Source organism: Cydia pomonella, chromosome 16 (genome assembly GCF_033807575.1).
Source record: "Cydia pomonella isolate Wapato2018A chromosome 16, ilCydPomo1, whole genome shotgun sequence".
Taxonomy (NCBI): domain Eukaryota; kingdom Metazoa; phylum Arthropoda; class Insecta; order Lepidoptera; family Tortricidae; genus Cydia; species Cydia pomonella.
The window spans coordinates 18736644-18763794 of NC_084718.1; the positions used below are offsets into that span (position 1 = coordinate 18736644).

The window sequence follows — 27151 nt, forward strand, 5'->3', positions numbered from 1 at the left end:
GTTTTCCCCGCTCAGCGTGTAGTGATTCTATTGGTTTTTAGCAAACACATGTAAAACGGAAGGCCATAATTTTAGACAAATTGCGAAAATTTTAAGTAAACTGACCTCAATAAATTATTGAAACAATGATTATAAAAATGTTTTAAGGAAATTGTTGTTAATCAAGGATACCCACAAACTTTATTTTTCAGGACACCAAACGAATCTTTGAAACAGTTAGTTTCTTTAGGTAAAAATTTTTGACACTAAGGACAACTGAACGAAAACATAATTACCGTCCCGTCATTCCCGTTATGTCATTCCCGTGTCGTCATGTGGTTGCCCTAATCGATGGACTCAGCAATTTCACCGCTACCTCCGGGCCCTTCTGCCGCTTCGAGCGGAACTAATACTTTGACGGGTTAATTTTTGTTTTGAAGGCTTTGTTTTAACCTACTACACATTCACTATCGTCCGTCATCGCCGTGTCGCCATGTACTTGCCCTAATCGATGGGCTGCGCAATTTCACCGCCGCCTCAGGGCTCTTCTGCCTCGTCAAGCGGAATTCATTCTTTAACGTTTTAAATTTAAACATCTATTTATTTTAGGAGGCTTTGTTTTAAACTACTACATATTCATTATTCCACGTTATGTCACATAAGTTCGTCATCACATCATTACCGTCCCGTCATCCTCGTATCGTCAAGTCCTTGCCCTAATCGATGGGCTGAGCAATTTCACCGCCGGCCCAGGGCCCTTCTGTCCCGTCGAGCGGAATTCATTCTTTGACGTTTTAAATTTAAACACGACTTAGGACTTTTATAGACGACTTTGTTTAGCAAACTGCAGTGTTCCGGTTATTTAGTATCGTTCATTCCGCCAATAAAGTCTGTACCGCAGGAACTTACTTAATTTTGACGAGTACCAATTATTATTATTTTAATTCTTTATTTTTTTCCAAGCGTTGTCCTTACATTTGCCAGGGCTCACTCAGGGAGGCTGCGGCCAGTTCGGCAATCTACTGTAAAGAATTGGCACTAGGCACTAGTTTTTACGAAAGCGATTGTCATCTAAACCTCCAATCCAGAGGGGAAGTTTGGCCTCATCGCTAGTAGTTACGTTCCCTCACGGTGTTTATCTTTATTCGAAAGCGATAATAATTAATATGAAAATTATAAGAACACGGCCGTCTTTTAGTAACAAAAAATCACGTATAAAAATAAAGGAGCATAAGATTTGATAGCTATAGTAGTATAGTCCAAGATCAGCTTTAAAGCTTCTGGTAAAAGTTACCGCCGGCGGAAATGGTCTGGCAATGTTGATTATCAATTTTTAACAATATTTTTTAAAACATACATAAAAAGTACATACCAACACTATGTTATCCCATACATTTTAGTCATAAGAACAAAAGTAAGGTCTGGCAGCTCTGGAATCGTGCTCTAGTAGCTGTTAACTAAAAACCAGTATGAAACTGGCAAATACCAAGCACAAACGTTAAACCTGTATCAGATTTTTGAATATTCATGCTCCTATCTGCGCCACTGCACGGTTAACCGCGCCATCGCCTTTATGGCCGTTGTTTACTAACGTTCTAACCGATTAGGTTTCACACCTTGTGCTGCGAAGCTTAAAATAGTTTAGCCTTAAAACCTGTAAGCTTGATAGATGTTTTTGGGCACCGTTGTGGTAATCACAGAGGACAGCAATAAATTCTTTCTGACAGGCGAATTCAAAGGTACAGTGCCATCAGAATCATATCTGAATGATGTCATTTAGTTATTGTGCGTCTCACTCGGCAAGTACGAGCGAAATGGACGATACATGACATTGTTTAGATGTTATTCTTAAGTCAGTGTACGTTCGAATTGGCCTGGTAATAAGACCTGAAATGATAATAACAATGGCGGTTTCATGTTAATCTACATGTCGTGTGATCAAAGGTTGACGTGTTATCTGTCTCTATAAAAGTTGTTTTGGTGTTGGTGTCAGTAGCGGGGGCGTGAATTAAACTCAATCCTTGCTGGCTTTCTCGATTATTTTTTGTCAGTCGAGCACTTTTCCTATAAATCAGGAAGAATAAAAGCCAAGTTACGACTATTTTGCCACGCCGTTATTTCTGTTAGCAATCGTTGGGTTATGTAAGTTTCGTTGAAAATTGCAATGTCACATCTGTTATTTAACGGTCTACCGCCCAAATAGCGATATGAAGCTATCATGTGTTCCCTTGAATATTCATGTTGTTATCTCCGAAACGACACCGTACCAACCGCGCAGTGCATAGTTATTTGCTAACTGTATCGGTAGACAGCCATTTCGAACCGTGTTGCTTGGGACGTAAGATTTCTTTTACATTGAAGAGCTAGCTGGTCGTTTAAAGAACTCGTCGGTAACTATCAACTGTATAGCTTGCAGAAGTTATTCAGTTACCAGCGGCTCCGGCCGTGTCGGATTCGGACTGCAACCCCTCCTTCTCCCAAGGGGTTAAATTTCAAAAAATAAAGTAGCCTATGTCCATCCTCAAAATTTTCTACATGCTTGGTTTCTTCAAAATCAAAAATCGGTATCAGACAGAGTTAATTTCACTTTATTGTGAGTTCCTTAGCGCCAAGCGCGTCAGATGTTAAAAATGACCTGACACAATTTTGTTATTAAACGAGTAAAGTGTGTGCAGATAATATTGCGAACCTTACCCACTTAACTACTGCTAATACTGACTGTTGTCGTATTGTTTACTGGCTACGAGGAAAAACATACAGTAAACACACTCCATGTTCGATCGTTTTACCGTACAACAACAAAACATCAACTATTTTACCGATATGCAACAACGATATCATGTGTCAGGTAGCGCATATCAAAATAGTGCCCCACGTCTTTCATTCCGATTTTACTACCTCACACGATCTCGACCGCGCGAATCCAATCACTCCCGCCAAAGAGAATGACAAATCAGCAAACACGAATGATTGATGGCATGGTAATGACGGATGGTAATGAATATTCGCAAGGGCGATGCCGGTGGTTATGGAGATTGGGGCTTTGTGGCTTGTACAATGATCTGTGGAAAGGGCTAGTGCTTAAAGGTATTAGTATGGTGAATATCGTAGATGTACATACGCTATCTACACGAACTTTAAATATCTCAGCATACTTTGTAGATTATTTCACATTATTCGCAATGCAACTTGCACGCACTGGTTGGAATATTTCCCCTGTTGTTTCGATTACTTTCAATTAAATAACTCCAAACTTAGGATTACCACGAACGACTAGAAGAAGAAATAGATACATCCTAGAGGAACTCTGCACCCCCAAACAACCTTCTAACACTTTGGGATGTAAGGGGTACGACTACACCAATCGGATGCTGCCCTTGCCCGTGTCATGGCACGCAGAGGACACCCGCCAGGATGTAAAGACTACTAAACGAGGCTATTGGGTGAAAGCGATGGACTAGATACTGGTCTGATACTGTGTGTACTGCTCAATGCTAGGTATCCAAAAACAAGTTATTATTATTAGGGTGAGGACCAATTTCAATGCGGTGGAGCGACGCAATTAAGAGGGCTAAATGGAGAGCGATTGTTATGGTCACGATCCTCGGACAAGGACGACTATAAAGAACAGAGAAAAACAACTAATTCCAGATACTGTTTCACTGAGATACAAGGCTAATAGGTATAGTTTTCAGTATTTAAACAAGCTTATCAAAATAATCTATTTAGTATTGTTTCAAAAACCACAAACCGGAGGCGCGTTAAATAAGGCTTGGAACGATGTTCAATGTTTATCAATTATCAACTCCATGGTGGTCGACACGCGTTAAGAAGGCGCCTGGCACTCCAGGTAGATCGTGTCATTCACAACGACGCGTGTCTTGACTCGTATTGTCATGTTAATAAAGGTTAGATTTGACAAATCTGCGTGTCATCGTGTATGACACGAACTATACCGGCCTGTTCAAAAAGTAAAGACTACTCGCAGCGCTTACACTTTCGGGTGATATAAAATGATATACATTTCTGAGTTCGAATCGATCTTCTTGTCAGCAAATAGTGTAAATCTTTCCTTTATTTACATGGAAACGTTGCCATACTTATATATTTGTTACCTAAAGCTTTTTTAAATTAAAATCTCAGTATGTAAACGGACAGTGTAATTTATCTAAATGCAAATGAAAACATTAGGGTTCCGTGCGAATAACCGGGTGGTTTATGGGTCCCCGCGGTGAGATACATCTTCACAGTACTGGGGAATAGCGGTATTTTAATGATATATTAAATCTGTGCGAAATAGAAACTTTCACTTCCAATATAAAATGAACACACCTAGCGTGCTTTTTTTTATTGGGAAATTGTATTGGGGTAGGTGCCGATGCAGTCTACGATGGATATTTCATGTAACCTGCATTTCCTATTTCCCTTTGATTCTGAATCTTCCATTCTGAATCCTTTAGTCTGCCCTATACGAAAGTTCAACGTTCCGTCACTTGTCCGACCCAACCTATTGCCACGCCAATCAGAACCTTAATCAAACGCAATACGGATGTCGGGTTCAAAGAGTTATCTTGCAGATAAGTGGACGAAGCGTTTTGAAAACATAATGGAAATTGGTTTGCCCCTTTAATTTAAGGTAGGGGAGGTAAGGTTGCTGTTACAGCGGCGGCGAGCGAAAGCGAACTGCCATTACAACCGATTTGTGACCGATGTGTTTGTAGTCCAAGTTCGACAACTGACGAAATATGAGTACCTAAAAGTTTTAACAAGGATTAATAAGAGATATCAAAACGAATATATAGTTTGGCAAGCAATTTGTGTCAGTAGAAAAAGGCGACAAATTGAAAAAAAAAAAATAATGCGCGAGGGGTTGTCTTCCCATAGAAAATTTAAATTTTGCGCCTTTTCCTACTGAAGTGTGTGTTGCCAGAGTATATATAGAAATTATACCATTTTTAAAATGTACTTGGGTATATGCGTTTTTGGTTTAAATTTTTCAAGGTTCTTAAATATCCATAGTAAGTAGTAGAGATCAGGGCGTTCTGTAGAAATCTGACTATATAGGTACATAATTTAATCAGTTAAATCTATTCGATATCGCTGCTACTTGGCTGTGTGGCACCCACCTGAAGACCTTTCGCAATTTACCTGTTATAAAAGTTTCTTAGAACTGGAAATCGACGAGTTTTGTTTCCACACTCTGTTTCACAGGCTTCCCTGGTTCTGTTATTATTAAGCTTTATTACACTGAACTTTTGAAACGTAATTTTGCAATACACAACTTTCCGCTTTTGAAAAAAAGTTGTCTTTGGTCAATAAAAGTTTTTATCTACGAAAATAAAAGTATATTTTGCAAAAACCAAACCAATGTTATTTAGTTATCGATCGTGCGTCTTCCTTGCCCCAATACACAAGTACGAGCGAAATGCACGATAGCTAAATGACATTCAGATATCATTTTGATATCAGTGAACATTCTAATTTGCCTTACAGGCACAATAAGAATCAAGAACCAAATATTTTATTCGTGATAAACTTAATACTAAATTTACATACAAAAGTATTACTAAAGACTACATGAATACATAAAATAGGTAAATATTTAAGTTTACCACGAAATGATCTCTCGATCCTCTGTACAATACTGACCCGAAAGTCGGCGCTGATCTTCCGGCGAGACCATTTGTGGGCCACGATCGCAGTCGTACCACACGCCGTTCCATTAGCTGACCGCAGCCTTTGCAGCGGCGACCAGCGCCATCTTGTCTACTGTCTATGGCAGTAGTCCACATTGACATTATTGACAACAACAAAAAGGCCATGCTATGGAAGGTAGAGGCAAGGAATAGACTCTCCATAGGCAGAACTGTTGCAAAAGTGTCCAGCTGTCAGCTACAAATAATAGTTCCAAGTCTCTCCAGAGTAGCGCTAGAGTAGCTAAGAACCTAGGCGTTATTGACGGAGTGAAGTGCGCTGTCTATGATTAGATTTTTCTCTCAAGTATTCTAGGTATTGTAGCGCCACCTATTTATGGTTTTTTGTCGGACACTTTTTGGTATATGGAGATTCTATTCCTTAACTCTACCTTCCATAGGCCATGCCGTATAATAAAAATAGATTTTTACCTTTCAACAAGAGCGTCTGACAGTTCGACGATCTAATTCTCAATAGATGTACGTGTAATAATCATGTCAACGTGAATGAATCGTGAAAAATGCCGTCGACAGGAATGCTCGAGTCCGCGGACCATAAATAACAGCGTACACGCAAAAGCTCCCGGCCAGCAATGAAATATTTTCCGGCGCGCGGGATTAACGATGACTGCGATATATGCTTATTTTTGTACGCTTTTTCTCACGGTTATTGTGGAAAGCTAGTATTTTGGGGGAAATTTATATGTTTATATTAAGGCCTTTCTCATATGGTTCAACTCAAAAATGTATTTTTGGTAACTCCCACAAACGTGTCCCATCGTGTTTGGTCGTTGACAATTAGTAATTTTTAGGTTATATCTTGTGGCTTTAGGATACGATACATGATTGATGATACGTACGCATACTTTCAATGTGTTCACCCAATAAAAAGTACTGAATTTCTAGACCAGAAGATTTACTACGTTCAAGGTCTATTTCACAAAATCTCAGTCAATTATTGGATAGTTAATTAACAAATAATTAACTGCCGTATAAAACTTAGCACTTTATCTACCAATTAAGCTTATTTGAAGATTGTGAAACGCCAACGATAACTTTATTCGTCAGATAAGTGGCAAGTAATAAGCTCAGGACTTTACTTGGACAACATTAATTATCGTAAACATTTCCAAAACAAAAAATTATCTAACTGTATTTTAGGGATGTGCAACACTAGTTTTGTGTATATGAATATGATAAAGCTATTTGTGTTGCAATATGCACAGTCACGCGGCGGTGCACCGATCATAAATTACAATTAGGATCCGTCTAGACGGTGCAGCGGTATTTTTAACCCAACATGGAACGGAAATCTACGGGAAAGGGTTAACATGTTGCTTAGGTCTCGAGTCCCCCGAGTCCTCTGCTTTAGGACTGGACTACAATGTTCAGAATCTTATAAAAGTCGAAACTCGTGTAATTTTCAACTTGTTTGAGGCTCAATTTTGTTTTATGTAAAAGCAAAATGCATATTTGCGTAGTTATATTATCATAGTAGTCTCGACATGTGTCTATTTTTATATCAACTCTTTACAAACCTGCACCAAAATAACTGTTTCTGTTTAGCCCTATGGTTGACTGGTAGAGAATGCGTCATTTTTTTGTAAATTGTGCACTAAGGTTTAAATATATACTAAAATACATTGTCTTCTTGTAAAATTCATGGCTTAGGTACACAACTACATAAATCAAACAATAACGCCTATTTTCTATACTGTGATTTAGATATATATGATATAACCTATAAAATCGTTGACGGAGTCTTTATTCGGGGGCTCGAGTCATTTTGAGTTGCGCTTATAAAATTCTCAATAAAGGACTCGACGTGAGACTTAAGACTCGTAAGTTTTTCAGCGATGACGGCCCGGTTTTTGTTTGAAGAAACGTCAACTTTGACAGTGACATACGAGTATCTATATATTTATATTTATAATAAACTTAATAAAACACTAAATATTTACGACAAAACTAAAAGGGAATGCAAAAATATTGTTACAGACTGGCTTTTACATCAAAATTACGAAAACACTGAAGATATTATGAACATAATTACTTAACTATCTTTTGAACATTTCTGCATATTCATTTTCTCTTTTTGCATACACACACAAACACACACATACACACACACACACACACACACACACACACACACACACACACACACACACACACACACACATACACATGTTTAGATTTATAAGTTAAATTTCTCAGTATTAATGATACTAAAGTTTTTCAATTTTCATCTAAAATTTATATAAATAAAACATCTCTTGCAACTAAATTTTTGGGGAGGAGCGCTGTTTACCCTAAAGTACAGGTTATACCTATTTAGGAAGCAGAGTTTCTAATTTAAGGAAATCTATGTAATTTGATGTTTATGAAATAAATTAATTCATTCATTCATCTAATCCATTTCGTATCTTTAGCAATCATTATAAGACTCGGGCCGTGAGTCTTGTAAAAACGAGTCGAGTCCCTACCAACACTAGCCCACAGAACTGACAATGCATATACATCTTATTGCAACTACATAAGGTCCATAGTTGGTTAAAAGTGTTGATGTGAGTACATGTGCATTCCGTGGGCGGTAAATCTTTGGAGCTGTGATTTGGATTAAGATTTGGTGGAATAGAGCTTTATTGCCTGAATTGTGGACTAGCTTTTCCCCTTTGTAGGATTTTTCCTTTCAACTGTCCAACATAATAAGGCTAGCTTCACACGGCGTTAATTTTTTTAGTGTTTACCTAGCCTAATAGTTGCATGTGAAGACCTAAACTAATATGAAATTTGGTATTGTTTCAGAATAATCACGGTGATCAAAAGTGGTAAGTATTAAAACAAATTCCTTAATATATTGACTTAGTTGCATTGACCTTTTAAGGATTGGTTAACTTTAACCCATTCAGTGCTAATCACGACATCGTTGTCGTTTTGCCTCCACGAAGCATTTTCGCTACATATCGAGAAACCCATATTACGACGTAGCGCTACGACCGTCGCTCCGTGGTGAATGTGTTAACAAACTCTTCTCGATCTTCGCGACCTCCAAAAAAAGATGAAAACTCCAGTTTTTGATTTTTTTATAATACTAAAGTCTGCCGTAATTACGTAGCTAAACATAAAGTAAATTTACTTCACAGAATCACGCGAGTTTACGGGTAATATGTTACTACAAAGTTATTTTTAGGATGCGAATTATTGTGACGGCTGAAACAATTACAGCGAAGGCTGCAGGCGCTGCAGCGGTAATTGACTGTTTCACACACACTCACACACACACACATCCACATACGCGCGACGTACATACCGCCGACTATGTGCGACACACAGAATGACCGCCTGAGTGATCATTTAAGTGTTCAAGTTTCTAAATTTGAATATATTACCTAGAGGCCAATTCGAACGTACATTTGACATCAAACTTATACCTAAAGTCTGTTAAACAACTTTGTCAGCAGAAAAAGGCGTGAAATTCTAATTTTCTATTAGACGATAATCCTTCGCGCCTTTTTTTTTAGAGTTAGCCCGTTATAGTTTCCCACTTCTGGCCAAAGATCTTTCCCTGTGATCTCCACAGCTCCCGTTGTTGTGCTATTTCGGCCAGTTACTGATGAAGGTGTCTCTAAGTTACTACTAGCCCACCTATCCGGATGCATGCGGCAGACGTGACCCGTCCAGTCCCACTTCAGCCTGGCTGTCTTCGCCCCTATGTCAGCTATGCGTGTTTTGAAGCGCAATGTAGTGTTTCGGATGCGATCCGTCCTACATTTTTAAATTAGCCGCTTTTTTCCACTGACTGATGGCTTGACAGACTATAATAGTTGTCATTTACTTGCATTGACATATATATCTAAGGACAGGCCTTACGGGCACTAAGAATGTCGCCAGTTCCGTGGTGTCACTTTCGAATTCGAGCCAATCGTGTAGTCGAACGGAACTAGTTGCGACCAATCGCGCGCGTGGTGCGAGCTCATCAACCAATCGCGTTGCGGCGTTAGACTGCACGGTCGTATTGGTCGAGCGAGACGCACGGGCGGATGATAACAAAACACATCATTTAGTTGTTTCTAGTGGCAAAATTGTAAGTTGTGAATTGAGCTCCTAATCATAATACAGTACCGGCCATTTTTACGGTAGAACTTTTTTACGGTTGAACGTATACAGTCAAAAAAATTTTTATTAGATCTTTTTAGTTATATGCTAAGTCTCATAATTACAAACTAACCTATATGACCCGGACCCGGGTATGTCCTTAAACTACGTCCAAAAGAGAGGTATGGGCAATGTGAATGTCATCTCGCCTTGTGTGGTAGGGCACAGCACAGCAGATGTCATTCCAGATCTAGAGCAGAGCCCAACCGGGGAAGTACCTCCACCTTACAGAAAACCGCAGCCAAATAACACTTGACCCTACTCATAGTGTTGTGTTCCTGCCGGTGAGTAAGGTTGCCAGAGCTCAACGAGGGGGGTGGGGTTAGGGTCGGCAACGCGCATGTAACTCCTCTGGAGTTGCAGGTGTACATAGGCTACGGAGACTGCTTACCATCAGGCAGGCCGTATGCTTGTTTGCCACCGACGTAGTATAAAAAAAAAAAAAAAACCTATATTGTTTACTATATACATGTTCATACAAAAAACACAAAGCTGATATATTATTGGCTGATATATAGTGCGGCACGCATCTTTCACATAGGTTGCTCAAACAGCGATGCTCATAGCCTAAATGAGACCCATATAAATTAAAAAATACACATAAAAGATCTCATCAAACTCACTGTAGTAGAACTAGAAAACCAAGATGGTTCGAATCTGCTTAAAAAAATTGATTTTATCTTTTGTCCAGAGCCTTGCGGTTAATATATAATTATATAAAGCGCTAAAATATTGGAATAATTCTTCCTTTGAAATTTTTACTCAGTAAACATTTTAAGATAACAAAAGACAAATTTATTGGTTTTTAGAAGCTTTATTATAGCTTCTAGAAGCTTACAAACATTTCAGTTCTTAAAAAATATTCGTAAAGTGCCTTTTTGATGTTCCTTTGCTTCATTTAGTGTTTAACGAGTTGTTTTTGTTTTTCATCTCAATTTAAATGAGAGATGTCTGGTATTATTTTCTTTAAAGTTTATACATATATACAAGTTGTGTTTTAGTTCGTGGATTTAAAAATATATTGTTTGCGAGAAGAGAAACCCTACGTGAAAAAAAATTATATTTTATGTTCTCTTTTATTGTTGTATTTCTCTAGAAGTTATGCCTTTGAAATATGAAGCAATTGTCTAAAGTACAAGTATTTACCTAATTTTATCAACCTTTATTGCAGGCGTCATTCCATGAGGTGTTCTCTACCGCAGCTAGTATTCACCTAGCCTAAGCTTATAGGTACGGTCAGACCAAGCTAAGTTGGCAGTGATTTTGATAGGCCAGCCTATGCAAGTGTGCAATTGTTAAGTAAACTTTCGTAATTATTCTGTCGGGGTTGTCAAAATTGCTGCCAACTTATCTTGGTCTGACTCTAGGTACGGTCAAGGAATTTAATTTCAGTACCATTTAGTACCTTGTGTTGTTGTCTTATGACAATAGTATGAGGTCCTTAGCGATTTTCATATTGATTGTCACTGTGTCAATGTACGAAGTGGTACTGACATTAAATTATTTGAATGTTATTAAATATTTATTTATTTATCGTTATTATAACACTCTGTTTTGAGTTTTTAAGCTACATCCACATGGCTACTTTTGTTGAGCAATTGTAACTAGCTAAGAATGTTACCGTGTTGCACGGTGTTGCTGCTATAAGTTAAACTGCGATGTGGATGCACCTTTATATGCAAATATACAGGGATGTTTTTACGATTAGCTATATTTTACAATTTGAATATATCCGTCCTCATATCTACTGATCAATGATTGATTGAATGATTGATTTTGAATCAACTTCTGATTTGCAAAAAAAAAAATCATAAATTATGGCAGATCTGTAGGGCTTAATGATAGTCGGCTCTTTATCATTTGTCATCATGCCTGTCACGTTCTAACAAGTATATAAGCGCGAAAGTGACGGGCACAGTGACATGTGATAAAAATGGAACCATGCTGCCACCGCAGAAGTCCAAAGTTTCTATGGGAGAGCGAACATTTACATAACTATACAATTAAAAACCTCCTACGCATTAAGCCTATTTTTTTACCAAAAATACCTTTTATCATTTTGGAAGCTGCTGGATAGATTTGTATTAAACATAGCTAAGAACTAACGTAACTTGAATTCGCGTAAAAAATCCGCTTCGAAATCGGTCCATCCGTTTGAGAGCTACGATACCACAGACAGACAAACATTGACGTCAAACATATGACACCCTTTTTTTATAGGAAAATCGTATGCACATGATGTCAATGTGTCAGACGCACGCACTGCCCGCGGCGGGAGTTAATTGAACTCTGTTTGAACATAACTGAGATAAGCGTGTAATATTTAACTGCACAAATAACTGTGCATTCAGTCAATATTGGTTCCTGGTTTATCAGTGGTGGAATGAATTCAGTTTACTGTGTATCCTGGACATCCTGGTAGTAGTTATATATAGTATTTTGTGTAAGATAATGGAGTAGAACCAGGGACCCGTCCACCCCTTTCCAGAAAATAGCCTTTAAATGGCTTAGGCATTTATCGGATAGCCCCGACGATTGGCTTTCCCTATGAATTGCTTATCCGTTCATTTGACTTAGCTCTAGGAAGGGGTTTCCCTTTCAGATATACCTACCGCTGAAACGAAAGGATATCCCCTTCCTAACACCAAAAAATATGTCATCTGTGCTGTCAACGCGCTAGACACACAAATAGTCATTCATTTTAAACATAAAAAAAGCAATATTTAATTCTATTTTTACGAAGAAAAAGTTGAAATTGGCGTAAGCGTTATAATTTATAATCGATACCCCTTCAAGAGGTTAGCGCTTAGGAACGGGTATCAGCTTACCCGTATTATGAAGCGCTTAAAAAGCCAAATGAAAGGGTTTTCGTTATATATATTTATTATTATTATAGTACGAGTAGTTGATACGAGAGTATTGTGGTAGGTATCTTACAATCTTACAACAAAAAAGGAGGTCCCGTGCTTATTAAATTATCACGCTATCAGGTTAACAAGTGCCACAGCATACAATATGTCTGTACAGTTATATAGAAGTTGTCAAAATATTCAAATAGCTACACTAGAAAAATCACTTAATAGCGTTTCTGCGAAACGTAAAAGTACAGACATATTTCTAACTTAATCCTTAGAGACATCAAATTAAATCACCTGCCTGAAAATATTAGATGAAACCTACAACAAAATTCTACTGGCATAGATATTTTTTAACATTTTCAACGCTTAATTAGAAAAAATATTCTCTTAAATGTCTGCAAAAAAAGCATAAGTAGGTAATGTAATAGTTGAGATGAGGCGAGGTGTATTGTTATTTTATGTTAAATTAAGTAGCTTTACGTAAAGCAGGTGTTTCTTAAGATTGCTGTACCTTATCCACTTAGCTAGATTAGCTCTGAGATAAGTAACGACAAAGCACGGCCATAATTTTCCAATTAACGCATTCACTCTGCCACCGACGCATATATGCGTTCACCGTCATACAAGTTTGTTCCTAGGCCACGCCACCTGGCAGTGAATGCGTTAACACAAGTATTTGTGAGGGTTTCAACCTCGTTACCTATTTCGATTCACTGTAATATTAAGGTTTCATAATGTTAACGAGAATATATTATGTATTTTTTTAAGTTTGATGATGTTTTGAATATTTTTATATGTACTATTTGAAAATATTTGTGAAGTATTATACTTAACCTACACATTTGCTATCATACTTACGTAGTAGACACAGGCGAAAGTCATCCGCCAAATGTCTTTGTACAGTCACGGACTTTAATTGCTGGGTCACTTAGGGTCAAGCTGATTTGGTTGTTAACACTAAAGCGCTGGGCTGGTGGCCTAGCGGTAAGAGCATGCGACTTGTAATCCGGAGGTCGCGGGTTCAAACCGCGGCTCGTACCAATGAGTTTTTCGGAACTTATGTGCGAAGTATCATTTGATATTTACCAGTCGCTTTTCGGTGAAGGAAAACATCGGGAGGAAACAGGACTTATCCCAATAAGGCGTAGTGGCTCTCTGGGTTGGATGGTCGGATGTCAGTCGCTTTCGTAAAAACTAGTGCCTACGCCAATTATCGGGATTAGTTGCCAAGCGGACCCCAGGCTCCCATGAGCCGTGGCAAAATGCCGAGACAACGCGAGGAAGAAGAAGGTTGTCAATACTAACGGTATGAAATTTCCATGTAATAAAGTAACTAAATGGCTCAACAATTAAAGTACGTGACTTTACGACAAATTTAAGTCACGTGTCGCGTTAAGCCGACGCTCTTTATATTTGGAATTCGGAAATTATGACGTCATACGTACCCCGGAGCGCAGAGACGTAGGCATAAGATACACTCAGAAACTAAACTTTATGCAATATTCTGCAGAGACAAAACTAAGTCTTCTGGTGGCATTTATAAAGTTGATATTCCCACAAAACCTTTGTAGATAAATTGTTTTATGTTCTGAGCTTATATAAGTGTTATTCAGCGTGAGATATCGCGACCTGGGTCTGTTCCAAGAAACATTCTGCGGGTGGTATTAATTTTAGTCTAACGTAGGTAGTACCTAAGCTTTCACATTGTTGAACTTTAGGAATACCAAGCGTTATGAGTTATGAAGGTTTTTATTTAAAACTAAAATGTGGAAACATCGGTCTGCTACAATTTTTACATGTTTCCTTCGCTTCGATATCGTTCTTGACTTTTTTTTTGATAACACCCCGACCAAGACAAGAGACCTGTAGTTTTCATAAGAAATGTCGAAATTTTTGTTTGAATTGTTTTTTTTTTTAATTGAAGTTTTTGTCCTTTTTCTACTTTTACATGATCCTTGTTCAAACTATATTCTAAGCTGCCTTGAGGGTCGAGGCAATTGACTCATAAATTGTATCTTATTCATAGAATGAGTCAACAATTAGATGTTGTGGAAACAGAGAAAAACAAGGGGAAGTAATGAATAAGTAATAAAACACCAGACATTTTCTGAACGAATTTAGCCTGAATAAATGATAGGACTCGACTTTCACGGGGTTATTAAAATTGTAACCACTTCAACCAGTGCACTTTTCTGATACCATCGCCTTTCTTTTATCATTGCCCTAATTGGCAAAAAAGTATAAAATCGCAGTCCAAATTATTATTTCACTTAGGGTATGATAGCTTTCATATTATCCGTATTGATATGATACTATCGCTCGCGCATATTGGAGCGCGCGAAATGTACTGCGAGTTGTCATAAGGCATTTGACTCGCACTTATAGTGCGCGCGATATGCTCTCCAAGTAGCTTCAAGGTCGTATTTGAACAATTTTAAATACTTACTTTCTTATTTGCTCATGTGGCGCAGCGACCCGATGTGGATCTTGACCGCCGACACCAAGAGCGCCATACCGTTTCTGCCCAGTCGGCGGCGCCGAGTTCGCTAAGGTCTTTTTGCACTTCGTCTCTCCAGCGGCACGAAGGGCGTCCAGACGGTCTTCGGCCAAGCACGCCCTCCAGACTGCACGATCTTCACCCATCCGGACTACGTGCCCGAGCCATCGGAGTCTGGCGGCTTTCGTTTCTCCAATGATGTTGGGCTCGGACACCAGATCTGCAATTTCCTAGTTCCTGCGGAGTCTCCAGATTCCGTCCTCTCTACGTGTGGGTCCTAGGATTTTTCGCCAAATCTCAATACTATGTATAATAAATTGTTAAGCCTGTATACCGCCTTAACTAGCGCTTGCCTGTTTTTAAATTATTATTTAACCTTGGGAAAGTTTACCGCTATTGAGAAGTCGCCCGTTTCGATCTCATTCCAGTAATGAAATACCTATTATAGAGGTAATAAGAGCAGGAATTAAAGTTCCCATTAGCGGTCCTCGAGCGTCGAAGACACGCTTGACATTATTGGAATTTTGAAGAAGTCTTTGAGACATGCCTCAGTCCCGTTAAACATTTTTTTTAACGAAATTTCTCTTGTTAAATATGATTTTCACTGGAAACTAGGCTGGATTTGTGCGTTTATCGATGAACGCGTAAACTGCAATTAGGGTAACGGCGGCTATTAACGCGGGTATCAAAATCGACGTCTAACACCGCGGTGTTTACAAATACGCATTTTGCAAGCAAACAGATCTATACCCTAAGAAATAAAGCATACACAAAACAAACTCATTCATTGGTCTATCGTGCCCATTAGTGTGCTTTTGTGTGAGTGTAACAAAAAACTCACGATTCGTCAGTTTGTGCGACGGCGGCGCAAGAACCGGTTGTTCCATACAGACGCGTGACACCACAGGTAAGTGCACTCCAATCTTACTTAGTGTTTTACGTAATAGTTATGGCAAATAAACTAGTGCAATGCCTTTTAAGAGGTTGTGTATTGTTTTCTACACGATTTTGAATTACTTTTAACTTAGTTTTTGACCCGGAAATACGTTTAAAATTGAAAATAAAATACAGCGGTGATAGGCGCCAATTACTTCTGTGGTAAGTAATTCCGTGGTATGCCACGGTAATAGAAAAAGTGGTAGTTTTGTTATTTACTCTTTAGTTTTGGTACAAATTATCAATTTTATAATTTCTTTTATTTATTCCAATCTTGATCTATTCACGCTATTAAAGAGCTATTTCCGTGGTATGGAAAGTATTTAACTAACCCTTAATTTTTAACAAAAACTTCAGCACCGATTTCCTTGTTTCTATGGGAACCCTTAATCTGTCAACTTTTTTTATTTTGAGTTAAAACCTAAAATTTACTTGCCAGTTATGTGATTTTGTCTTTACAAGAAGCTTGTAATATACGTGTTTGATTTGATTTGAAAAACCATCTGTGTTTTATTATTTTTATGGGTCGGAATTAGGTTTAATTAAACTCCAAATTAAGCCTATTACCGATGGTATGATCAGATTACCCTCGGTAATAGAATGTATAGAAATCTATTACCGACCCAGAGAAATATCGAATGGGTCGGTAATAGGCTCTTAAAGAGTTATCTATTACCGAGTGACTATTTGGTATTGTATTGAAATATCGCATTTAGGGTACCGCAAGTACAGATTTCATTGATAAAATTTAGACTTCAGTTATCATTATCAGATTTAAATTCTTCTGTTTTCTGATTCAGTTATTACTCTGACAAGGAAGGGTACCCAACTGCCGGACAATTCCAATTAGATTTTTTTATATAATTTTATTTATACAGTAGTCCAAAATCTCAGACATGATTTTTTTAGCTATAAGAATCAGCAATAAGAAAAGTACTGTGATTTGTTAATTATAAACGGGTAAATTATAACACATAATATGTGAGAGACTTTATTTAACTTAATTACCTTATCAAAATAATTAGAAATTTTATTAATTATTTTATTAATTATTATTAATTTTATAATGTGGACGTTTACCATTTCATTGTGGTAAACTTTCACTCAGGTGGTAAACGTCCAGCTTATAAAATTTCGACTATAATTTACGCTGTACCTTATGAGTAAATGTCACTTACTTGTTTTTTTTTGTGCAGCTAATTATGTCAGTAAGACAAATTCTTATCAATCTTTATAGCATTTAAAAATTACTTTATTTAATAACAGGCAGGCCTATTTGTCATATACGTCCTTAGTAAAACTTTACTAAAAGTAATTTTTGTTGTTTTACATGTAAAACATTCAACTTATAACTTGTTATACAGGTACTCGTGGGTACTTGGTAAGTTAACTATTTAATAGTATTTGATTGTGCCAAAGTGTAATTATAATCTCTTCGAATATATCTCTTATTTTTAAACATACTCCTATAGTTTTATTTTTTATTTTTGTGTCATTATTAAAGTTAATGACACAAAAATAATATACAGAACCCACGTCGTTATTATTGTTTTAACCCTCGGTATTAGGTTTCGAATTTTGAGTTTGATTTCTATTAACGAGTGCAGAAAAATCATGCCAATTGTACCCTCGGTAATGAAAGCTCAATTCGCGATAATAGAATCACAGCCTGTCCCTTGCCACGGTAATAGAAGATTTGGTCATTTTGGCTTCAAAAAATATTTTAATACATATAATAACCCAAAATGAATCCAAAAACATGTGAAACGGAAAGTTCATTAAATGCTCTGATGAAAAAAAAATATTCCTGGCTGTTAGACAGCATTGATACCCTTAATTTTTGGATCTCTTTTGAAAAGTTCCTTAACTACCACGGTAATAGGTGCCTTTACCCTAACTATTACGTATAAAAAGTCACATTTTTATTTTTGAATATGTAGCATTTGTGGAAGTGCTTATTTTAGAGAGCTTATTTTTTACGTCCCTATTTCAGTTAACACTGAGTGCCGGGAACCCGCTGGGTGGGATCTTTGTTCGAAGTTGCTTTCCTCTACAAAGCGGGAAAACTTTGGGATCGGCTACGAGCGTAGCGCTACGAAAACATTAGCAGTGAATGTGTTAAGATATGATTTGTTTCTCAACTTTTTTTAATGGTCTCTTCAAGCACTCTAATAAGATAACTTCCGTGAGACACAAACATATTCAATATGTTAAAAACGGGTCACTCACGTATTTTAACTCCGTTCCGAGGAGTCTCGTCAGGAGCTTGCGTTTACGGACCAGTCTTGCGTCTGTCCGTCAACGCAAGCTCCTGAGTGAAACATGTCCAGCGTTTTCGACTTAAAATACGTAAGTGACCCATTTTAACATATTTAATACACTGTAATAAGTATGAAAATGTACCTTTGATTATGAATTTGTATTGGCTTTCCATGGTATATGTTGTTATTATAAGCAGTATGATAGTTAGTTACATAATTTCCATTTATGTGTTTAGTGATTGTATTTAACTCTCGTTTTTGAAGTCCTTTCAAAAACGAGAGTTAAATACAAATCCAAATGAATCAATCTGTCTCGTTCGCGCTCATGTTTCTGTATTTCAGAAGCAACAAATGCCTCGTATTTTGAACACCTACATGAAAGTCGATAACTCCATATATTTACACGCGGCATGCGATTTCGCTGTAAGGTAACCCAATCATACACTCACCCGTGTAAACTGAGTTACGGCCGATGCGATATCGCGCGCGACGGAGCGTTTTAGCGGCGGTGTGGGGGTAACTTTATAACTGACGATGTAGCAGCACTGTTTATATGTTTTTTTTATTTATGTATTAACCATAACACGTGGCATGCGATTTCGCTGTAAGTTAACCCAATCATACACTCACCCGTGTAAACTGAGTTACGGCCGATGCGATATCGCGCGCGGCGGAGCGTTTTAGCGGCGGTGTGGTGGTAACTTTTGCACTGTTTATATATGTTTCTTTTTTTTAACTTATATATTAGCCATAACGCATGACATCCGATTTCGCTGTAAGGCTATTTTTTTATTTTTTTGATATGATAAATGTAAAACAGATGCTTACCTACTCTACATTGGATCATGTTACCTAACTACAGACTGTTAACTTAGTCACCTGCAATAATTTACGTGGTGAAATATATAGGTCATACTAAACAACTTTTACTATGGGAGTTATGGGACCAACCCCGAAATCGCAAAAAAATATAAATTCATCGTTAATTATTGCAGGTAAATAAATTCCCTGTATAGAATCTAATATATGTATGTATCTACTTACATATAATAATTTTGTGGAACGGTAATCCAATCATACCATGACCAATGTCATGTAATATTAATAACGCACGTGGCGGCGTGTTTTAGCGGAGGTGTTACGCCAATTTTACTACTCGTGATACAGTGGCATAAGCTTTACCAAAACTATTTATTTGCTCATTCAACCGTACAAAACCGGCCAAGTGCGAGTCGGATTCGCACACGAAGGATTCCGTACCATTACGCAAAAAACTACAAAAAAATCACGATTGTTGTATGGGAGCCCCACTTAAATATTACTTATAATTCTTTTGTTATAGCGGCAAGAAATACATCATCTGTAATTTTTGTTTAAATGTATCACGACGGTGGCAAACAAGCATACGGCCCGCCTGGTGGTAAGCAGTCGCCGTACCCTATGGACGCCTGCAACTCCAGAGGTGTTACATGCGCGTTGCCGACCCTTTAAAAATCACGGTTCATGAGATACAGCTTGGTGACAGACAGTGGAGTCCTAGTAATAGGGTCCCGTTTTTACCATTTGGGTACGGAACCCTATAAAATAAAAAATACAATACCAGCGTGATGATGCGTCTTATCCTAAGCATGCACCGTTTCGTCACCGCTCTTTTTAAAAATCACATTTCAAAAACGTTCGACCTAACCTAATCTTACCTTCATTTAATCTCATTTTACCAAACACTGCGTCATTGTGAGTTTTCGCATATTTCATCCCCTTTTTAGGGTTCCGTACCAAAAAGGTACAAAAGGAACCCTTATAGTGCGACTCTGTCCGTCCGTCCGTCTGTCTGTCTGTCACATCGCTAAAACTTTACGTGCGTTTAGTACATCTAAAACTTCTATGAGATTACATAAATACACGTTTTTTCAAATAAAAGATCAATTTTTGAAATCCGTCCACATGATAGAGAATTATCCTAGAAAAACCAACATACGTGCATTACATCGCGCAAATTAGTTAGACAATTTGCCGATAGATGGCGCTGTGTACATTAATACTTAGTATAGGTACTACTGTTGAAAAGTCTTTCGCCTTTATAGTTACACGAGATAATTCAAAGTTTGTACGGAACCCTCGGTGCGCGAGTATAACGAACTCGCTCTTGACCGGTTTTTTTTCTTTAATCCGTGCTGTTGTGTATGGAATAAGTTATTTCACTTCTTTATTTCTTTTAATTTAGATCATAAACACAGTCTAGACGGAAATTTGCATAATAATAACTTACTAGCCCAAATTAACTTCAAACTTTGTTCAAACAATTATATTGTAGACTAGATTCAGTGTTATTAAATATAAATTAGCATATAAAAGTATAAACTACTACAAAAATAATGCATAAACATGATCTACATGAATCATATGATTCTCTAAAATTCAAAAATCTCATAAAGGTCTCTACCCTGCGCTGCACCGACTTTGACAAATTGTGGAGTGTCAAAATTAACGTCATATTTTCATATGAATTCGTCATTTATGATGACTCTTCCACACTTTATCATTACAAAGTCTGTGAAAAGTTAGCGTAGTCCGAGTGTATGAAATTTAACAATTTTTATAAAGCTTACTTTAATGTATTCATTAAAAGGATTAAAACCTAGCGCTTTTCCATTTAAAACTGGATGAATAATAAATTAAAGTGAAAATTCATTTAGCCGAGTTCACTCAACGCAACGACATTAATGTTTGTGGTTTTTATTCACATCATAACTGTTTTAAAGAGGTCGACTCGTTCCATTTAGGTTAACCAAAACTGTGTTACCTATTGTCTGTTTAATACTATTTAGTTGTATGGTTTCAATTTAATTTGTACCTCGTAACGCGCACAATACAAATATATCCTATTTTTAATTTGAACCTTGTGTTGTATGTAAATTGGGATGCATTTCATTTGTTTGAATAAACAATGAAACAAAGATATGCTACTTTATTTTGGTTTATGAACGGTTCTTATTAGATTGCAACGACGGTACATTGTAATGTACATTGATCATTACGAGGTTAAAGCCCACCTTAAGGCCCTTAAGCTACTTATGTATAAGTTATGTCTAGCAGCCACTAACAGGGGTCCATCTCTCGAACGATATTAGACTAATAATATTAGTCCACGAACTGTCAAGTTGTATGGTAATACCATATGGCAACACATTAACCCTATAATGTTTAAAATTTAAATTTATAACGTTCGAGCAATGGGCCCAGGTCTAACGCAGTGGCTTACGTGAGCGAATAATTCGCGATGCGACGCGCTGCCCAACGGCATTCGCGTTCACAACAAGATCGCTCACGTAGGACACTTCCATATCAAAGGATTGAATTCACCCGCGCCGCGCCGCTTCGTGTTCGCGAGTTATTCGCTCACGTAAGCCGACACCTAAGTTTTAGACAACATAGCATTTGACATTTAGGTACTTTCAGTTTTTTGACGATCTGTAAACGACTATTAAAGGTACGGTCAGACAGACCCTAAATGGCTCAACAATAAAAGTCTATGACCGTGCCTGTTCAAATTAAAAATAAAACTAGAGATATGTTGGGCAGCGAGTAATGTCCAGATTTTACAAATTTAAAGAAGGTCAAATATAATTCAGCATTTTCTTATCCGGACGCGTAGACGGTATCTTGCAAGGTTCTGTTTTTTGGCACCAAGTTTCTTATCGGACGGTACGGATTTGGCGGATGGGGCACCTTGCGCGTTCACAGTTGAATTCCGTCACATGCTTTCGTCACGACCCTTTCTTAACTTCGTTCTAACAGATTGTTCCACAATTGTTAAACTTTATATCTCTACAATTGTTTATAATATAATAACTCCACGGCCGATAAGGCCACGGCGACTGCTAACAACTCCGTTGCTGTCGCTGGTGTGCTCGCAAGTGGCTGACGTAGCCGATCTTGATTGTAAAAGTTCGCGAACATTGCGGGCATGTGAGCATATAATTATAGTGTATCGCCTATTGTATTGTGACCTGGCTTTTATTTTTTCACGCTTGGCATCCAGCTCCAAGCGCCGCTGGGATTCAAGTTCTGTGATCTTAGCATTTATCGCAGCCCGCCATTCTGTACGTGTGGCTGCCTGCTGCTCCCAATTGTTTACAATTAGACTAGCACATTTATTCCCCAACTCAGCATCTCAGTTCAACCAAAAGTTGCGTACAAAATCCGTCTTACTAATGTGCTTCATTTCCTTAATTAGTTCCACTAAAACCCAGTAAGAAAATGGCTCATTTTTACAGACATCTCAGTCGCTTACTGCCTTTTTCTAAGAAGTAACCCAATTGGGTAATTAGACAAATAGGCTTATTTTATTTGAAAAGTCATGTCGCTTACGACACATAGTTCTGATCGAGTTAGAAATTTGCGGTCTCCGTATGCTGCGTAACTTTGACGTACGGTTACGGTTTAAAGTTTTTAATGTCTCGCAGTCTTGAGTTTCGCGACTTTTGCGATTAAAAGTTTTAATCGCTTGGTTGAGTTTAATGCGATTTTCAATTTTGTTTGGGGAAGTATTTATGGGCGCCAGTTTTGTAATATGTTTATTTTCTTTCCCTTTATCTCATTTGTCGTTACTCTTTTCTCTCAAACATGCAAAGGGTAATAATAATTTATTACTTTAGTTAGTCTAGAAAAAAAAAGTATTTTATTTGTCGTTACAGCGCAATAAGCGTTATAGTTAATGATACGCGTTTTAGGTTCTAAACGACTTTTTGGTTGCTTGCCAACTAACATTAGGCGCTAAATATAAGGAGTAAAAGAGATTTATATAAGCCTTTGATTACTCCTGTACTCCTGAGGTTATAGCCCGCTATAACCCCATAATACCCCCGGATTGAGAACACATTTTTGTAACATTAGATTGCAAAATGGCGGCGCTACAATAGGGTTAGATGTTGAAATAAGATGTAGTAGTGCTATAATAGCATTGATTAAGTAGTTAGCAGTTAAAGGGGTGCCAAATAAGTGACTATTAATTAACTATTGGTTTACTTAGATTACCCGTAACTTGGCACAGAACGGTCGCACTTACTAACTAATATACTTATTATGTTATCTATAAACTTGAAGTTACGATTTCGCAAAAACAATCTACAGAAAATCCACTTAACTTAAAATAGCTAGCGCACAGATAACAAACGTCTATCAAACGCATATCTCAGTTGAAGGGCCGTTTTCCATCTCGCGCTCCACACTGGCAGGCCTTTGTCCCGATGCCTTTCACAGGCCTCGCCTATTCCGAACACACACACCAAACCAGTGTAAAATATTACTCCGATACCAGTTATAACTATATGTAATCGAAGATCTCACGATACTGGTCGCTCTAAAGCAAAGCTATGGAAAACGGCGCTTGCTGCCCCGTTCAAAAGGTAGTAAGCTTTTAGAAAAAGCATAATGAAATACGATCTTTCGCGACTCAACTACCGGCACTTGCCTGCTGATTTCTCTAAAAGGACGTAACAACCGTTGATGTTGTATTAAGATTTGACGTTTGTATATAAGCGGAGGGGCTCATTTTCTACGTCAATGCGCGTCGAGAGCTGAGAGCGTGTATAGTTGAACTTGAATAGGTTTTAAAAGATGTTTTTTACTTTTTTTAGTTGAGTCGCAGCAAACCAAGGTTTTAAATAATTTCGAATTTTTGACATTTTTAATTATTAACACGCTTTTATTAGGTCGACCTGTAGGTAACTATGTAATTTAACCATCTTCCAAGGATCGTAGCGTCATGAAAATTGGCAGCTGTATGTAGTTCTGATGACGATACAATAATATGGTACTGTCGAACTGATCTGATGATGGAGCCGGAAGATATGAACTGGAACTTCATGATGGAACATTGTATCATAGCTGTGTTTAGATTTGTTAGAAAAGTCTTGTAATGAACTTTGACCACGATTAGGTTTCAAGGTCTGATGATGAAGCCGAAAGATAGGCACTGGCATCTTGTACTGTGGGTACTCGTACTAGGCAATGATATACATACCATGTCTGCAGGAACATCAGGGGCACATTTCTCGAACGGTATTAGTCTAATATTATTAGCGTGTTGCCATGGTAACCCATATACGACTTAACAGTTCGTGGACTAATAATATTAGTTTAATACCGTTCGAAAAATAGGCCCGAGGTGTATTGTGCCTCTGTGCGCGTTTTCATGCTAGGTCTTGGAACCAATCGAACCATCAATAAGCTCAAGGATACAGGACGAATTATATCCTCGTTGATAGACTAGTAGTGCTGCACTGTTGACAGCGTAATGTCGCCGCGTTTTGTTCCAGCTGCGCTTTTGTTAACGAGTGCACTCCGGCCGGGTGTGGATACTTTCCATTTGTTCCGTGTAACTGTACATCCATTAGACATTTAGTTCATATTCGGTCAAATACTAGCGTAAGCAGACGCAGTAAGCTCAAGTGTACAGGACGAATTATATCCTTGTCGGAAGACTCGTAGTGCTGCACTGTTGGCAGCGTAGTAACGCCGCGTTTAGTTCCAATTGCAGCTGCGCCTTTGTTGACGAGTGCACTCCGGCCCGGCCAGGTAAATACTTTCCATTTGCTCCATGCAACTGTACTCAAGATCCATTAGACATTGAGTTCATATTCTTACAAATACTAGCAATAATACAGCCAGCAGAGTTACACTTTGTGGATAAAGTGAATTATCTACACAATTACAGCCTCGCACAGGTAAACTGTGGAATTAACTGTCTCCCGCGGTATTTCTGCGTGGTTCGATCTCAAAGGCCGGCAACGCACTTGAAATCCCTATGGTGTTGCAGGTGTCCATGGACGATGGTAATTGTTTATCATCGGGCGATTGTTCTGCTCGTTTGCCCCCTATGTCATTTTTAAGAAATGCACACAACAGTTTCTTCACCAGATATAAAATTATTACTCAAAAGCCCGAAAAAAAAGCTTACTAACTTACGACGGCCTTTCTTTTCAAATAACAAAAAATCAAGTATACGGTTTCTTAATTTAACTGCCCTGAATTTGTTCGCAATTCTCAGTTGCCTAAAAATAAGTCCTTATTGAAATATTTATAGTCCTTCATAAAAGTTTTTCGAAACTTTTATACTTCGGTTCTCTTCTGTTCGTTTTGGGTCATAAGTCACGCAACTTTCACACCGTCAGGAAGCCCGCCAAGGATACTTTTATAATTGAGAGACCTTAGTACTAAGTAAAAAAGGTTTATTTTTGTTTGTAAACGTACTCCAGTTACCGGGAGAGGTAATAAGTTCCAGGCGACGCACAATAACGATATATTTCTGAACGAAATCGGGCTATGAAAAATGGCCTTCGGCAAAAAATCCTCCAAGCAATTCTATGCCTTCGCACTTTGCTTTACGGTTCTCGATTTGTAGGTATTTTAAGGGCCCGGTGGATGCGCATCATTGCTATTTGCCCCCTATTCATGTTACATTTATTGGCAACTAGTTTCTTGCCGTATATTTCCCTCGGTGAATTTTAAACAGAACTTGCGCCGCGGCTGAATGCCCGCGGGCTCTGGTCTAAAGAAAGTTGGGAGGACATCGATTCGTTCTCTCGGTCGTTTGATATTTGAATTTGGAATGCGTCACGTGGCCACCGGCTGTTGCGGTTTGGAAACTTTGTTTTGCAATTTGTAAATGTAAATCCGAAAAGTTGTATATAAAGATTTTAACAGTAATAAATATCCCATTCAATAAAGCACTAAGTAATTAATTATTATTGATAATATCAAATGAATTGCCGTCAATATTTTAACTTCATTGGCTTTACTCGATTTTTAGGATAGGAAAACACTCGATAGAAGTAAGCATATTTTAAATTAGGCACATTATAAAACTTATACGGATGCTCAAAAAACGGATAAGTTCTAATTATTAAAAAAAAAAACAATTACATTAATAATTACGGCAATCTTAATATTACATAATCCACTAATACAAACTTTACTTAGGAATACACTTGATGAAAATGATGAACTTTAACGTTTATATTTAGTAATTCGAAAGGCGGCGGGCGTGACAGTTAAAGTTTTGACAGATCGGGTTGAAGTGACACGGCTGTTTATGTAGAAATTCCGGCATGCGAGACTTGAGGAGCTTCGTGGGTAATTCAATTATAAGTTGGCGCGGAATCCAACTTGATTTAGTATGTAACTAATCATGTCTACGAATTTAATTTAAAACTTGCTTTTTATAGGCATTGAACGCCATAAAATGTGCGCTTTGCTCTTGTATTGAAATGTTTTATTGGTTTGTGCGTACTTGTTTGTCTTATGCTTGTGCTGTATGTGCAAATGAAACGCAGGGATTCAAATGGTGGATGTCTTTATGTTAAGATCAATTACACGCATTTCCGTGCAGCATGTACAACGAGCTGCAAAAGTGCATGCATACTTTTGTACTTACATTATTTTACTCCGATGAAGCTCATAGTTCAATTAAGGCTCCTAAGTAAATGCAGATAAAAAAACTGTCAGAAGCAATTAATTTGCATACAGCACGTTAATATGATTTTTTTTTATACTACGTCGGTGGCAAACTAGCATACGGCCTGCCTGATGGTAAGCAGTATCCGTAGCCTATGTACGCCTGCAACTCCAGAGGAGTTACATGCCCGTTGCCGACCCTAACCCCCTCCCACCCTCGTTGAGCTCTGGCAACCTTACTCACCGGCAGGAACACAACACTATGAGTAGGGTCTAGTGTTATTTGGCTGCGATTTTCTGTAAGGTGGAGGT

General features: G+C 37.9%; 1 protein-coding gene across 8 annotated transcripts in view; it reads left to right on the top strand.

Annotated features, from left to right (window-relative positions):
• Positions 1-27151, top strand: part of LOC133526400 (stress-activated protein kinase JNK) — a 483516-nt gene that overhangs the window by 397069 nt on the left and 59296 nt on the right. For all 8 annotated transcript variants that reach the window (XM_061863021.1, XM_061863023.1, XM_061863024.1 and 5 more), the window contains one exon: positions 8481-8503. The gene's annotated coding sequence lies outside the window, so the exon portion shown is untranslated. The remainder of the gene's footprint in view (positions 1-8480; positions 8504-27151) is intronic.